This window comes from Electrona antarctica, assembly GCF_951216825.1.
Source record: "Electrona antarctica genome assembly, chromosome: 1".
NCBI lineage: Eukaryota > Metazoa > Chordata > Actinopteri > Myctophiformes > Myctophidae > Electrona > Electrona antarctica.
Window position 1 is genome coordinate 31,095,937 of NC_136806.1, and position 14,303 is coordinate 31,110,239.

General features: G+C 43.3%; 1 protein-coding gene across 2 annotated transcripts in view; it reads right to left on the reverse strand.

Annotated features, from left to right (window-relative positions):
- pcgf3 (polycomb group ring finger 3) overlaps nucleotides 1-11,572 on the reverse strand; it is a 61,442-nt gene extending 49,870 nt beyond the window's left edge. Inside the window, exons 1-2 of one of the 2 annotated variants that reach the window (XM_079511886.1) lie at nucleotides 11,556-11,572; nucleotides 10,638-10,789 (exon numbers count right to left, since the gene is read on the reverse strand). The gene's annotated coding sequence lies outside the window, so the exon portion shown is untranslated. Of the gene's footprint in view, nucleotides 1-10,637; nucleotides 10,801-11,555 lie in introns of those variants that run through there. The other variant, XM_079511885.1, reaches the window with a different exon arrangement.
- Between the last annotated feature and the right edge of the window lie 2,731 nt (nucleotides 11,573-14,303).

Below are 14,303 nucleotides of genomic sequence, written 5' to 3' on the forward strand. Positions count from 1 at the left end.
AAGTTGCAGCCCGTTCAGAGCTCACTCAGAGCCAGAAACGAATCAGAGTCCTGATACGTGCATATGGTAAAAGCCCCATTTTAAGACATATTCGTCCATCCTATTGAGCAGCCTGTATGACAGTCGCTCGTAAGCGGCCAATAGTCCCATCGATGCATCCCAGAGGGATGGAGCAGGTGCAGATGGAGCCTTCCAGTCCTTGACCAACAGCCTCCTACCTGACATAATGGCCGTTTGTATCCATTCAGCTAAAGGAGGAGCAACATGCCTCAATGTGGCAGGATCCCCCAGAATGAACAGACTGGGTGAAAAAGTAATGTGTATGCCCGTTATTCTCTCCAGTCTTTCATGTATAGCAGTCCAATATTCCTGAATTTTGGGACAGCCCCAAAGCATGTGTAAAAGTGTACCGTCTCTATCCTGACACCTCCAGCATTCGGGACTTTTCCAGCGGTTAATTGAACTCATGCGTACATTTAAAAAAACCTTTATTAGAACAGACACAAATGTATCAACAAATTAATTTACTTTAAGACACTGTATACGGCCAAAACTTTTGGGGACAAACACTTCGCAGCAGCCTCACAACTCCGTTGGACTCTACACCACTTTACTTCACTTCACAGCAGCCTCACAACTCCGTTGGACTCTACACCACTTTACTTCACAGCAGCCTCACAACTCCGTTGGACTCTACACCACTTTACTTCTGACTTATTTTCTTTCCATTGACCTCGACGCCAATTCACTCGACTTCTGTTCTTTCAACATATACGGTAAGAATAACTTCTGTTTGTTTGTGTGTGCACGCGCCGACACAGCGCAGCGGTGGGTTGCATAATATTGACGCTTGGATCCAATCCTACATAGATACCCTCAATTATTATTTACATTTTTCCCTGCCCCACGACTAATTCCTCCTGTGTGATGCATTAGTCCACGGACAGTCGGACACCCATTAAATCACAATTCTATCTCTGGGACTGTGTGTGTGTGTGTGTGTGTGTGTGTGTGTGTGTGTGCCGCTGAACATATTCACATACTGTACCCTATACTACTGTAGCCTATAGAATAGGCCCTATACTACATACATATTCACATACTGTAGCCTATACTACATAAAGAACACTGGCCTCAACCTGCCACAAAATGTATTGTCCAATGTGGTTTCACAGCAGTGGTTGACAAACACTTGACCACACTTGTCAACACTACCTGCAGCTTCCACAGATATACAAGCTCACACTATTAAATATAATGTCTTTCCAAAGTTACATCTGACTTGCCTAACATACAGATACCCTGTTACATAAACTACAGTACAGTACACATGCTATTTACCCTGGGTGTGCGTGTGTCTACGATGTGTAGCCATACGTTACTACATGTGAAGGGCACAAATATTAATACTGGGTTTAAAAACACAGCTGAAACATGAAGTGGAGGCTGTCAAATCCCGCAATTTCTTCTTCCCATTGCGATGCAACGTAACTAGGCTGAGCCGCCCAAAGGGTGGAAGAATTCTAGTACATATACTTTTTAACTGATTAGCGGATTCAATCTACAAGCTCACTTATAGTAATTGATTGGCCGATCTACAAGCTCACAACGTGTTACATCATGATGCATTGTGAGCTTGTAGATCGGCTATTTTCATGCATAACTTTCTTTTACATACATTTTGTCCCCATGTCCGTCCATCCCTATGTCCGTCCATCCCTATGTCCCTATGTTTAGAGTACCAGTAGGGGCAAAAGTGGTGCTGTTGTGCTAGAAACAGAGAGAGAGATAGTGTTGCACTGTTGCCTGCTAATTACAATGTAGAAAGAGGTCTGCTAATTCCCCCACACAGTAACTCTTTTCGGACACGGGGCGGCTCGCCGGAACCGGGCCGGCACCGTGGGCGCGTTCCTGTGGGTCTGGATGTTCCGGGGACCCACCGGGGACCTCCACGCAGAGTTGCACCACTCAGTTCACACGGGTGTGATTTTTTATATATAATTGATTAAATTGATTAGTTATTATCCATCACATGTTGCAGTGCACCTCCATGCTTACAAGAGAAAAGAACCCTACTGATTTTCTTGCACACAACACAATATCTCTACAAATCTATTTGGGCAGATCCCTGGAGGAAGGCTCCTTTTGATTTTGATGACCCATGGCCTTTTGCACCACCTTTAGGCCAAAGGTTCCACTTAGTTTACTTTGCACATAAGATATCTCAAAATTCCTGCTCCTCAGACGATGACCCTTTAATCAACCATGTGACCTAATGAACTTGACAGGTCAGCTTTGCACAAGATACAGTCTATCAGCGATAGGCTACATCATCATATTCTAATCGGCAGATTGCATGATGAACCCTTAGAGTATACTGTATATTAACACAATCAGTGCCGGGATTCCTTCAAAATAGAAGCTCTGGGGTGCCGGAAAGACATGGCCGCTTTTACTCTGAATTTAATTAGAGGCGTTGTAATTAATGAATGTAAATTAATCACATTTTAATCGCATATCAATATTCGACCTGAGAACAGTGATATTTATTTTCAAATGGATTTTGTTATTTTGGTGTACCAGTGAATCAATGAATAGTGACTACAGTAGCTTATAAAACTTTGGTGTAGGCTACTTGATCAAGACCAACAGATAACGTGCAGCAATGCAAGTAGTCTATGAATACAATAAAAAAAAACTGTGGAATGAGAGCGTTTTGGGGTGTGCATACTGTCTGTTCATAATGTAATTGCACTGGTTAGAGTTGAAACAAAGTACACATTGCTTGAATTGAAAATGTCTTGAGAAAAAGTCACATTACAGCAAACTTTACTGGTTGGTTACTGTCATTTCACCACGTAAACCTGAGACATTTTTATGACTGAAGTCCCCCAGGGCTCTATACTAGATACCAGTATTTTCTCTACAATGTAGATTGACAAGTCTACATCAAACCTCTTCACAGAGGCCTGGGCCGTAGCGGTCCAGGCACCTTGGCTGATAATCCAGTCTGGCAGTGTGCCGCGGGTTCTACTCCCGATCCCGACGGCCTTTACTGCATGTCACACACCCCCCCATCTCTCTCCCCATTTCCTGTCAGCCTACTGTATATCCCTCTATAAAAGCATAAGAAATAAAGGCGAAAGCCACAAAAAAATACACAGAAAATAAAGCAATCAAAAAGCTCACAATATGTTGCAAACGTGACGGTATGCGACATGTTGAGAGTTTCAGCTATTTTTGAATGTTCACCCCAGAATAGGGACGCCGGTCCTAGTGGTTATATCTCATCAAGAGGTCGGAGATTTGATGATGACATTTCTAGGTCACACTGACTAGATCTACATGCTAACAACCCAGCGCAATGCGGCACATTGACAGGTTGTAGATCTGTACATTTTTGCGACACAGCTTTGTACCAGAGAGAAAGGAGAAAAAAAAGAGTTTGATGTCGTGTTAGCCTGATTTTAACCAGTGATCGGCACTGCAATTCTACTGAATTCAAAAACGTTATCGATGTCTGACTCTGTGCACCAGTGAATGAATTTAAATGACATAACTCTCGACATGGCATGTTGAGGAACAGTTCATGAACTCATGAAAGAGGTTCTAAATGTCTGTTTCAATACACTTTTGACTAATTGTCCAGCTTCTGATTTCACTTAATTCAAATATCACTTAATTTTTTTGGTTTGTTGTAATCCTCCCTACTATAGAGTGTGCTGCCCATATAAGGAGTTCCTCCCTGTCCCCAGTTAACCCCTGGGGTCAAAAAACCTTAGGTTTAGTTTTTGGCTAGGTGGCCCAGCCTTCATCCAATCAGGATAGAGGGGCCTTCCGCCAATCATGATCGAGCGGGGGCGGGCCTTGGAGTGCGTGCTGTTGGCCTGTTGCGTGTCCCCCCACTGTAGTGCGTGCATGTGCACATCTTGTTACCGGGGCAGACTGGGGGGTTTTCCAAATCACTGAATGCTCCTTTAATGCCGTTTTTCACCATACAAGTGTTTCAAGCATTCCCCCATCTCCGTGCCCAAATGGGAGAAAACCGGGTCGGCAGCTTCTGATTGGTCTGTGGGGGCAGGACCAGCGTTGTCGAATGTAAAACTCCAGTCACTTCCTGACTTGCCTACGTAATGGAAATATGACTCGAAATGACCCTGGCCAGACTGACTTAGCGAAGTGAGAAAAAGACAAAACATAGTGAAATCAGACTGAATTCCAGGCTAACGATTTCATATTATCTTACGAAAACACCCCCCTCCTAAAATCTGAAATAGCTTGCTTGTAGATCGGCTAAAATAGTCAATCTACAAGCTCAAACACGTCGCAACGCGTTGTGAGCTTGTAGATCGGCTTCTTTCACTATTTCTGAAGATTTGTGTTCCATTTCCGAAAAAGTAAGGCTTTTGGACAGTTTTCCACCTGACAGACGATTTCATATTAGCTTATGAATGATACACATTTATTACCATTATTAAAGGCCACCATATTGACATTGATTTGATTTTGATTAATAGTAGGACTTATGTGAAATGCCAATTCTTTAACCTTCACCCTAAACGGCCACCCACTTCATAAAAGACACACAAAGAAGCCTCAATGACTATGTCTTATTGATTCGGAATTGCACCTGTCATCAAGGCAGAGTGTCACTCCTCCACGAAAGCCTCTTGGCCTAATGACCTCCTGGGGTATGACACATCAGCAACCCAGGGGGGAAGCAGATAGACCCAGAGGCCCAGAACCCTGACCCCTCTTTAACACGCCTCGAATAGTACTGCTGGATAACTCTGGAACAGGGAAGGTCGCTAGAGGTCATTTCACTTTAAAATGGTTACAGCCGACTGATAACGGGAGGGCGTCCTGACTGGAGGGAAGAAAAAAGCAATGGGGGAAGCAAGTGAAATCTGGAGGGTTCATTTAACTCGGAGAGTGTGCAAACAGAACCAAACGGACCCGTAAGGATCCGTTTGCACACTCAAGAGTTACAAATAAATGTATCAATTTACCCAGTTGTCTGTGTATTGCGGAAGGAGAGTATGAGACATGGGAGGAGACAAGGAGCAGAAGTGTTTGTGAAAGAGGAAGAGACAAGAGAGAGACCCTTACTCAACAGAAATGGGAAACACAGGGACAAGACCGAGGTGGCTGACACAGCACCTCTGGAAAGGCCATTTTAAATATACTTAATTTATATTGTATATTCCCTGAGGGAGTTATGCGAGGAAAAGTCTTGTTGTTGTTGTGGTAACCAAAGTCAGTAAGTTTCAACCTACAATCCAGATAGAAACATGCTTTGGGCTTAGGGAGGAGCAAGAGAAAATGCAGAGGGGTCACCAAAATCAGTAGGGGTCATCCTCTGAATTTTTAGGAATTCAAACCAGCACTATGTATTGCAACCAACTATCAATTGATGGCTCTGTGAAAAGAGAAAATAACATGTCTGAGACTCAATTACACTAAAGACTAAATGCTGGGTAAAACATAGCTACGAAGATGCATTAAGGGCCTTTTAATCTCAAACAGTGAGTGGACTGAAGCCCTACAGGAGGACGCCGACAGGTGAGCCCAACATGAAGCCAGAGGTGGCAGTTATTATGCCATTCACTGTGCAAGTTGGGCAGCAGGACAAGACGAGCAACATAATTAATTAAACATTTGGCTCCTCAAACATTCATTTACAAATAAGCTTTGTGGGATCGTTAAATGTGACAGTAACACTAAATAGTGGTGTCCACACTCCACTCATTCACTGCCTTATTACGGATCGCCAGAAGATGAACCTGCCAATTTTCATCGCACATGAAGCGCTCAAAGAATCAACAGACCACAAAAATTAAAAGTCGCTGTGTAATAATATCTAGTGAGTTCAGTTGTATCAAGTGGATCAACTCAATATATTGTGACACAGGGCTGCTGGTCCATGAATTTATTCAAATGTAGCACTGGGTAAGATGAAAGCAACTCCTTTAACATTTTCCATTACAAAATATATAAATGTAACATCCATTGTGTTGCGTATTAATAATATTTCTCTGTTCTCCTCTCCCCTACAGTCAAGAAAGTCCTGATGCGTTTTTTGTGACATGCGTGAATTAATTGCATTTCACAAAGTAATAACTTGTATTGGTTCTATGCCTGAATCTTCTTTTACATCCGTATTTCCCATGCAAAGCCAGAGTAATAAAGTACAGTATTTATCAAACCAGGGGATGTACAAACAGATCCCCCCTCAGACCCTCAACTTACTGCTGATATACAATCGCGTCCCATGATCCGGAGTTATGAATGAAGTCCACTACATAGCTCCGGAAACTGTACAGATGTTTTAAAATGTATTTATAATCCATTTGGTTTTGCCAACCAGCTGATAAAGAGAGGGGTTGTATTCATAGTTTCATACACAATAACATAAACAAAGCACATCAGGATTTGTGAAGTAATTAGTTTGTAGAGAAGTACAAACAATACTCCACATGGTCACTCTCGGCTTAACATAGCAACAATTGGGTGATTTGCAGCAAAGGAGAATCATGCTGATGTGCCCAGTTATCACTGTTCACTCCGTCTGTCACAGCCATCTTCACTAGAGCTGGCCCAGTGGACAAGTGTGCCTGGAGTACCCAGCCAACAACCATCAATTAAACATCCCTCTATACGGCCAGCCAGCCACCACTTCAGGAATCAAGTAAGGCCGTCTACAAACCTATGGTATGACAGCATGAAGTTAATTTGGCGATGAGACAGGCCACCTGCCGCCGATCATGTGCATAATTATATAGTCTACTCTAGGTTTATTGTGAGCCTAATTCTCCCTGGGCCAAACTAGGCCATCAAAACTCAGAACGTGCCACAGTGGATCTGAAAATCAGACTGACTGTATTTCCTTTGTTCTCGGATGGCGAGAGTGAATGTGGCTGTATCGTGTGCGTGTGTGTGTGTGTGTGTAGAGAGCATGTTTGTGCATATTTTCAAGAAAACAAAAAAGCAAGTCCAGCCACTTCACTTTGCACAACCTGTTGAGAGCCAGTTATTCTAGATGTTGGCAGATAAAAGAGCAACACTTGTAAAAGTCCAGCAAGCATGATGTTACAAGCTAGCCAAGAACGGCTGTGATGATATCACATACATTTCATGCATAGATTGCCCATATGCCCACCCGGGTAGCATCTTCGCGGCATTAAACGCTGTCGCACTGAATGAGTACTCACATACATATTACGTATGGGGCAACTGACAGGCATGTTGCGATTGGTGTGGGGTAACATGTCAATTGTGTGTGCTCCCCAAAAGAAGTTTTAATTTGTTCAGTTTTCTGCCAGAACTTTCAAATGGATATGAAACTAGAGGACAATATCTGACTATAGTACCCGTGAGTAATCATAGGAGCGATCTATGGCTGTGTATTTGGAATGCATGAAATATATGTAATATCATAGCCATTCTAGGGCTAATTAGTTACATGCAAGGTGATGGTCCCTGTGTAGTATGTCTCCTTTCCCACATAAGAGGTAGTCAGGTACTGCAACCTGACAAAATGAACATCATTTGTATTTTGTTTCAATGGAGTGTTTGAGTGTCACATTTGTCAAGATAATGTCTTGAGGAGTGTGATACAACTTACAATTGACAGCTACATGGTTTACATATCATGCCACTGAGATGGATTTATGTATTGTCAGAATGTCACACAATGTACATTTGTCTTTACTTTGCTAGTGTCAAAAGGACTAGGTCTATATAGTCAAAAAAGTTAATCTGCACTGTACAAATGGATACAATGACAACGACAACTTTGTAATATAATAGTAGTTCCGTAGTACAGGATACTGTATAGAGTCCTTGTGCACTAATTACATTCTTAGGAATATCTATCCTGAGACAATACATCAAAGGCAAAGCCTTAATGTTTGTCAGTTCTAAAGACTTTACATGTGACATTACTTTATGGACCACCAGAAGGTGAGGACAGAAGAAGCCCACCTTTTATCTGCAAATCTTTGCAAAGATTTCTGAAATCAGTAATCCTAAGAGCCAAACATAACCAATTTAGCTTTAAACATGGAGATTCCCCTTTAACATTTAGTTGAATTGAAGAAAAGACTATGTTTGTCTGAGAGACTGCCTTTGAATTCATTTTCTTAACACAGTTTGCCACAAGGAAAAGCAGACATTTCACAACCCCAGGGAAAGAATAAAACTTCCTGCAAAAACTAGTAAAACAAATGTCTACAACTCTATCCTATAGTCAGCCTGGTCTAACATGCAAAACTTTTTGCTTTTCTTAAAATGATCAGAAATCACATTTATTTTCTAAATGTACCCGGTTCAACAGCACCCCACTCAACAGTATTTATAAACTATATATTGTGTATTAACACACCAATAAAAGGTCATTTTCTTCCACTATGTATTTAACCTATAGAGGGTATGCGCATGCATAAAGTAAATGGGAAATCGAGTGGCAAAGTGACTTGGCAAAGTGAGTTTAATGTCGTTTAACGTCATTTAATCAGATAGGACTTTTCTGTTTGGATGTATGGGCTGTCTAGGCCAGAAAAGTAGTTTTTTGCCACTCAGTAGTAGGCATTCCCGCATAACTTCCGGGTATGATGATGATGTCACGTGCATACCTTCTATTGCAGTGGTTTTCAACCAGCCCCCGAACTCACAGCGGTCAACCTAATAACAAAAGCCGCCCTATTATCAGTCGTGTTCCTGTGAGTTCGGGCCTCCTACCCCCGCTTTCGTTACGATCAACTAATACACCTCGTCTGAAAAAACTTCTTACCCGTCACCCTAGCCTTAGTGATCTGGCCCAGGGACCACCAGTGGTCCTTGAGGGGGTTCCAGGTGGTCCCCAGCTAAATGATGGAGAGTTGGTAACCAAATGGACCCTTATAGATCTTTAACTCTTGAGAGCATGAAATGATTTCATGGTAGTTTCATTTTACACTCTCAAGAGTTAAATTATTGTTAAACATCTGCATTACTTAATTTAAAAGAAGTCGACACAATTAGAGAATGTAGAAGAATTGTTATTTTGATCAACGTTTGCCTTTGCCTGCCATTTCTCCTAATGGTACAAACAAACAAACAAAATATTCTTTAGTTTTGGGTCTGAGAGGCTAAATCTCATCAAATGGTGGTCCGTGGCTCAAATGCAGAATAAATAATGGGCCTTGCCGCCTTGATATGAAAAAGGTTGAAAACCACTGCTGACTGCTCTATTGAATACTTGATTTCTAATGGGAGATAATGATAAGATAATGAAACAGATCTATCAACATCTATTATCCGTGTCCGTCCTAGTGTACTTTGTATTCATCATCATTCTGCTGTGAATAGGCTACTACTACCCTAAACATTCTGGATCTTGCAGTAATAGGTCGACCCCTCGCAGTTTTTAAAGGGATGCATAATTTCAACAATCAACACCTTGACGTGTGACGGTGTGAGTGCATGTGATACCCTGCTAGACCAAAGCAATGCCCAGTACAGTAACATGACACAAGACACGTACAAGACACAAGCCGACCGTACATTAATAGACAGCTGATATGATTCAGTCAGTGGTGTTGTCTGTCTGGACTCTGAAGCGAGCGGCGGCGGCAACACGTTTTGGTTGTTTTTTTTTAGGATACCGACCGGGGGTTGACTAAGGTAACGGTCCACGTGATTCAATGTAGTTGAACGGGGACGACGGGAACCTGCAGACGGACGGAGCCTAAAAGTTGCATGTTCCAGTTCGTGTTTTGAGTTTGATCTGCAATACAAGGCAGAATGTCGACATCAAAGTTGATGCTGCTTTGGTTTGGTTGTGTGTGCTGTCTGTGCATCAGACAGTGAGTGTCGTTTAGAATGTTGTGAGTCAGTCGAGGCCAAATCAACATTCGACAAGACGAACGGTTGATATTATTTTTGCTCAAACAACGTGTCGAATACATGCTGTATCTTTACGGATACATTAACCTTTATATGGGATAGTAGATGTACTTGTTGGTTGCTCTTCGCCTGCCTCTGCCTTCCCCCAAAGCTCCACAATGTCACAGCTCACTGCAGTCTAAAGCGAGGGGCGACAACATCCACCCTAAAAATGCATCAACTTTCCCCTTGTCCCTGGATTCGACTAGACCAGACCCTCATTCAGCATAACCCGCTTCTTGAACTTGGACAGCTCGTGGAAGAGGTTCACACTTAACGTGCTTTTTTTCAAGAACATTCCAGGCTATATGGGAGAACAGAATCGGTCCTGTCGCTCATATAAGAACCACCACCACCACCATTATTTATGACAGACGAGCAAGAGGAGCGTCCGCGAACGGTGTCCGACTCCCCGGGTACATGAACAGCGTGCATCGCGGCGAGCACACGGCAGCCCCCATATAATGCACTTTTGCGTCCAAATAAAAGATCCCCGGTCCGGTGTGCAAACTGCAGGGCCCGGCGCCGCCATACACCACCACAGGCACACAGAACAACACGTATAGCATGCCCCCAGCCAGCACCAAGCGAGCGGAAAAGAGACACGCGCATACTGAAGAGAGAGAACAATACGGAATCGTGACGGTAAAGCACCAACGGATACATGGAGCCAGAGACACGCCGAGAAGCCTTTTTGAGTTAAACGAACTAACCTGTTTGGTGTACGGGTACAGTCCACTGGATACTGGGGTTGAATCCGACGAGTTAAATCCACTACCAGTAAAACAAAGAGGCGAAAATATACGGGTGATGCCGAAACAGGCCGAAACAACACTCTGGGAGCCGTGCTGGGCATGCGCAGAGTCTACGAGGAAAGATGGGGGGGCAGGGGGAGGGAGGGAGGTAGGGGGGGGGGTGAATGACGGCAACTCATTTAGCAAGAGTGTCTCTCATTCATTCATTTTGGTCGAAAAAGAATGTTCCAAATAAATGAATGTGACACTGAGTGAGTAGATACAATTTTGCAAATGATTTGCATATCTCCAGCCACACACCCACTTGCCTACATTAATGACCCCTTTGTTTTAGGAGATGTGTGTAGGAAAACAAGATAGATCAAAGTGTCATTTGAATTGTTAGACATGTATTGTTAGACATGTATTGATTGATTGATTGATTGAAAGATGTATTAACAGATTGGGGAACTACAGTACATTTCAAGCACAACTCAATACAAAACTGTTAACTGAGCCTTGTTTTAAGGGCCTTTGAGGTGCTGTGGTACCAAGAGGTGCATGCATAGTCGAAGAAACCTTGTACGAGGGCTCATGTAAGGGTCTTCAGGGTGTTTTTGTTGACCAGTGAAGAGACCCTGTATAGGAATCTTGTTCTTTGGTTGACTTTTTTGATTACCCCCAGTTCAAATATGATTATTTTATCCTTGAAAGGTTTTGGAACCCTTGCTATAAACCAATGCCAGTGGTTCTCAAAGCGGGGTCCAGGGGGGGTCCTTGAAAGTAAAAAGTGTGAAAATCACTGCTCTAAAGTCTGTTGAGATGGTAATGTAGGCTACCTCAGTAGGAGCCCCAACCAACCTTGGCACTCATCCAATGAAACTCATTCACCAATACCTTCGTAATTTTTCTTCTTAAATGAAGTTCTAAAGTTAATTCCTTAGAAAAGTCGAGTCAGATTCCTGAAATTCTTAGAAGGCAGAATTGTTCGTAATTATGTTCTTATGATGATAAATCCCAATCCTCGTAACTTGAAGGGGCGTGCCAGTTATGCTATTATCATAGGCAGACACCCCACCTATCCCATTTAGCATCGAAATTAACATAGTGAGCCGCCCCACCAACCCCCATGTAAGGGTATGGTCCTGCCTGCAGTCACACCTTTTGTGTGATTTAAATCACAGGAAATCGCATCACTGATCACACAGTGGGTCCAGGCATTTATACTACATGACTGGAAAACCGGCCAATCTCTTTGATGGCACTGCCCACCAGCTGCTCAAAGCCCCGGAAGATATCAAAGGAACGGCTGAAGTGCTCCAGTGCCTGGGCTCGCGTTTTGCTTGCAAAAATAATCCACTTTGTGCTTGCACCCAAAAAAAGCTGAGAAAATGGAGCAGGTTTGGAGGAGTAGCCTACATCACTAGGACCCAGGAGAGGATGTTCTTCCGGAATGAGTAGCTGAAGAAATTCAACCTACAACAGAAAATGATGCTTCTACATGTATGGATGGAGTAGTGCATCCTCACCACATCATCACCTATGGTTTGCTGTCTCCACTGCCAAGGACAAGTTTGTAGGTTGCGAAAACTTGTGTCCTGCCATCTCTCCATGATCTGTACTACAGGATCATCAAGGAATCACTGTTGACTCTTCTCATTCGAGCCACCACAGACTTCCATCCACAAGAGGTGCCCAGTCAATCAAAACTAAAACACCAACAGTTTTTCCCCCATGACAGTAGGGCACACAAACAAGCCTCCCCATGTTGTGTTGCTGTCTGCAACATACACCACCATGTCAAATTCTTTACCTTAATAATTTTACCTGGAGTTTTACCTGGAGTGACCACAACAGAGTAGTGCTGCTAAGCTGAGGTGAAAAGGGTGGAAGCATTCTTTGTTGACTTCAAGATAATGTAATTGTGACGAATACCAAACAACTCGCCCCGGGCGTACAGCCGGCGGAACTGCACAGCCTGGTATTCCTAAAGTAACCTAAGTAAATTATGCTTAAACGGTTAAACCTAACCTTATTCCTAACCTTAACCTCAGTAAAACTATGCCTAAACCTAACCATATACCTAAATTTAACCCCAGTTAAACTATGCCTAAACCCTAAACTTTTTTTATAACCTTATTCTCAATAAAACAAAATAAAGAATACCCCAACCACGGCACCGAGCGGCTAGCATGAGGTCGACACTGACCTCATCTAACCCTGGATAACATACATGGAGAAGACTGGATCATCACTTAGACCTGCGTATATGGAGCCGGCCAGCAACTCTACATCTGACCTCAAACCCTTAGATCTCCGTATATGGAGCTGACCTGTTCTGACATTCCATATGTTGATCCTTCTCCAACTGGCCACCAGTCCTTCCTGTTCTGACATTCCATATGTCGATCTGACCTCAGGGTGGGGCGAGAAGCCTGTGGGGCGAGAAGCGGCCTTGCCCGCATCCGCCTGGGTGACGGCAGACTGCTGGGCGAGCGCTGGCGCTTTGGTATGGGGGGTCGTCAGAAAAACATATGGAATGAATTCTGTACTATAGACGGATTCAGAAACGGGTCTCATGGTCGCAGCTTACGTATTTCCTGTAGGCGGACTCGACGTAGCTGCGGGTTTAAACCCTCACCAGGCGCACCTCTTCTATAGTGAACGGCAGAGTGACTGATGTTAGTCTGCCTCAAACGTTACTCTTTTACCTGCTTTTTACTAACGCTAACATTACAAAGATGCCCAGAACATCGAGATGAACCTGTGTAGTTTATGGTTGAGACGAAGCAGTGAAAGGTCCTGAAAGATACATAACGTCAGTCTTACCCAATACCCAATCTTTCTGTTTTATGAACACAAGGCTGCCGTACTTTATCTCATACTTTAAATGCTTAGTTTAAATGCTATGGAATTTCCTCTTTCTACCCTATATCTTTGTATTTTCTTTCCACTTCACTTAATTGTTCAAATCAAACCACAGAGATTATTTTTGTGTCAACATTGAACAACAGAGGGCCTCTTTCTGTAGACCTAACCCTACACACTTTGAGTCAAGTCAAGAGCAAATCATTGTGCAGGAACTATTTATATGTAGTAGAAATTCCTAATACATACTGTAAATGCATACATTTAGTATTGTGTCTGTCGGGGCACTATGCCTAACTATTAACTATGTACTGTATGTACGCACGCACGCACGCACGCACGCACGCACGCACGCACGCACGCACGCACGCACGCACGCACGCACGCACGCACGCACGCACACACACACACACACACACACACACACACACACACACACACACACACACACACACACACACACACACACACACACACACAAATTACAATGGCACTCACACAAAGTGAAAATCAAACAGACAGCCCTTGGTAAGGGCCACAGGTGTTGGACAAGCCCTGAAAAATAACAATTTGGGCATCAGGGGAAAAAGGGCAGGTGTCATGTCAGGGCCCCCAAAGGACTTCCCCTCCTCCTCCTCCCCCCTTAGGAATGTGCCAGTCCTTTAACTCCATCGCAGTGTTGCCATGTCGGCTTATTATAAGCGACTTTGGGCTTGTTTTTCTGTAAAGTTGCTTGTAAATATTGGTAGTTGCAGGTTGCGGCTTTTTGGCGCTTGT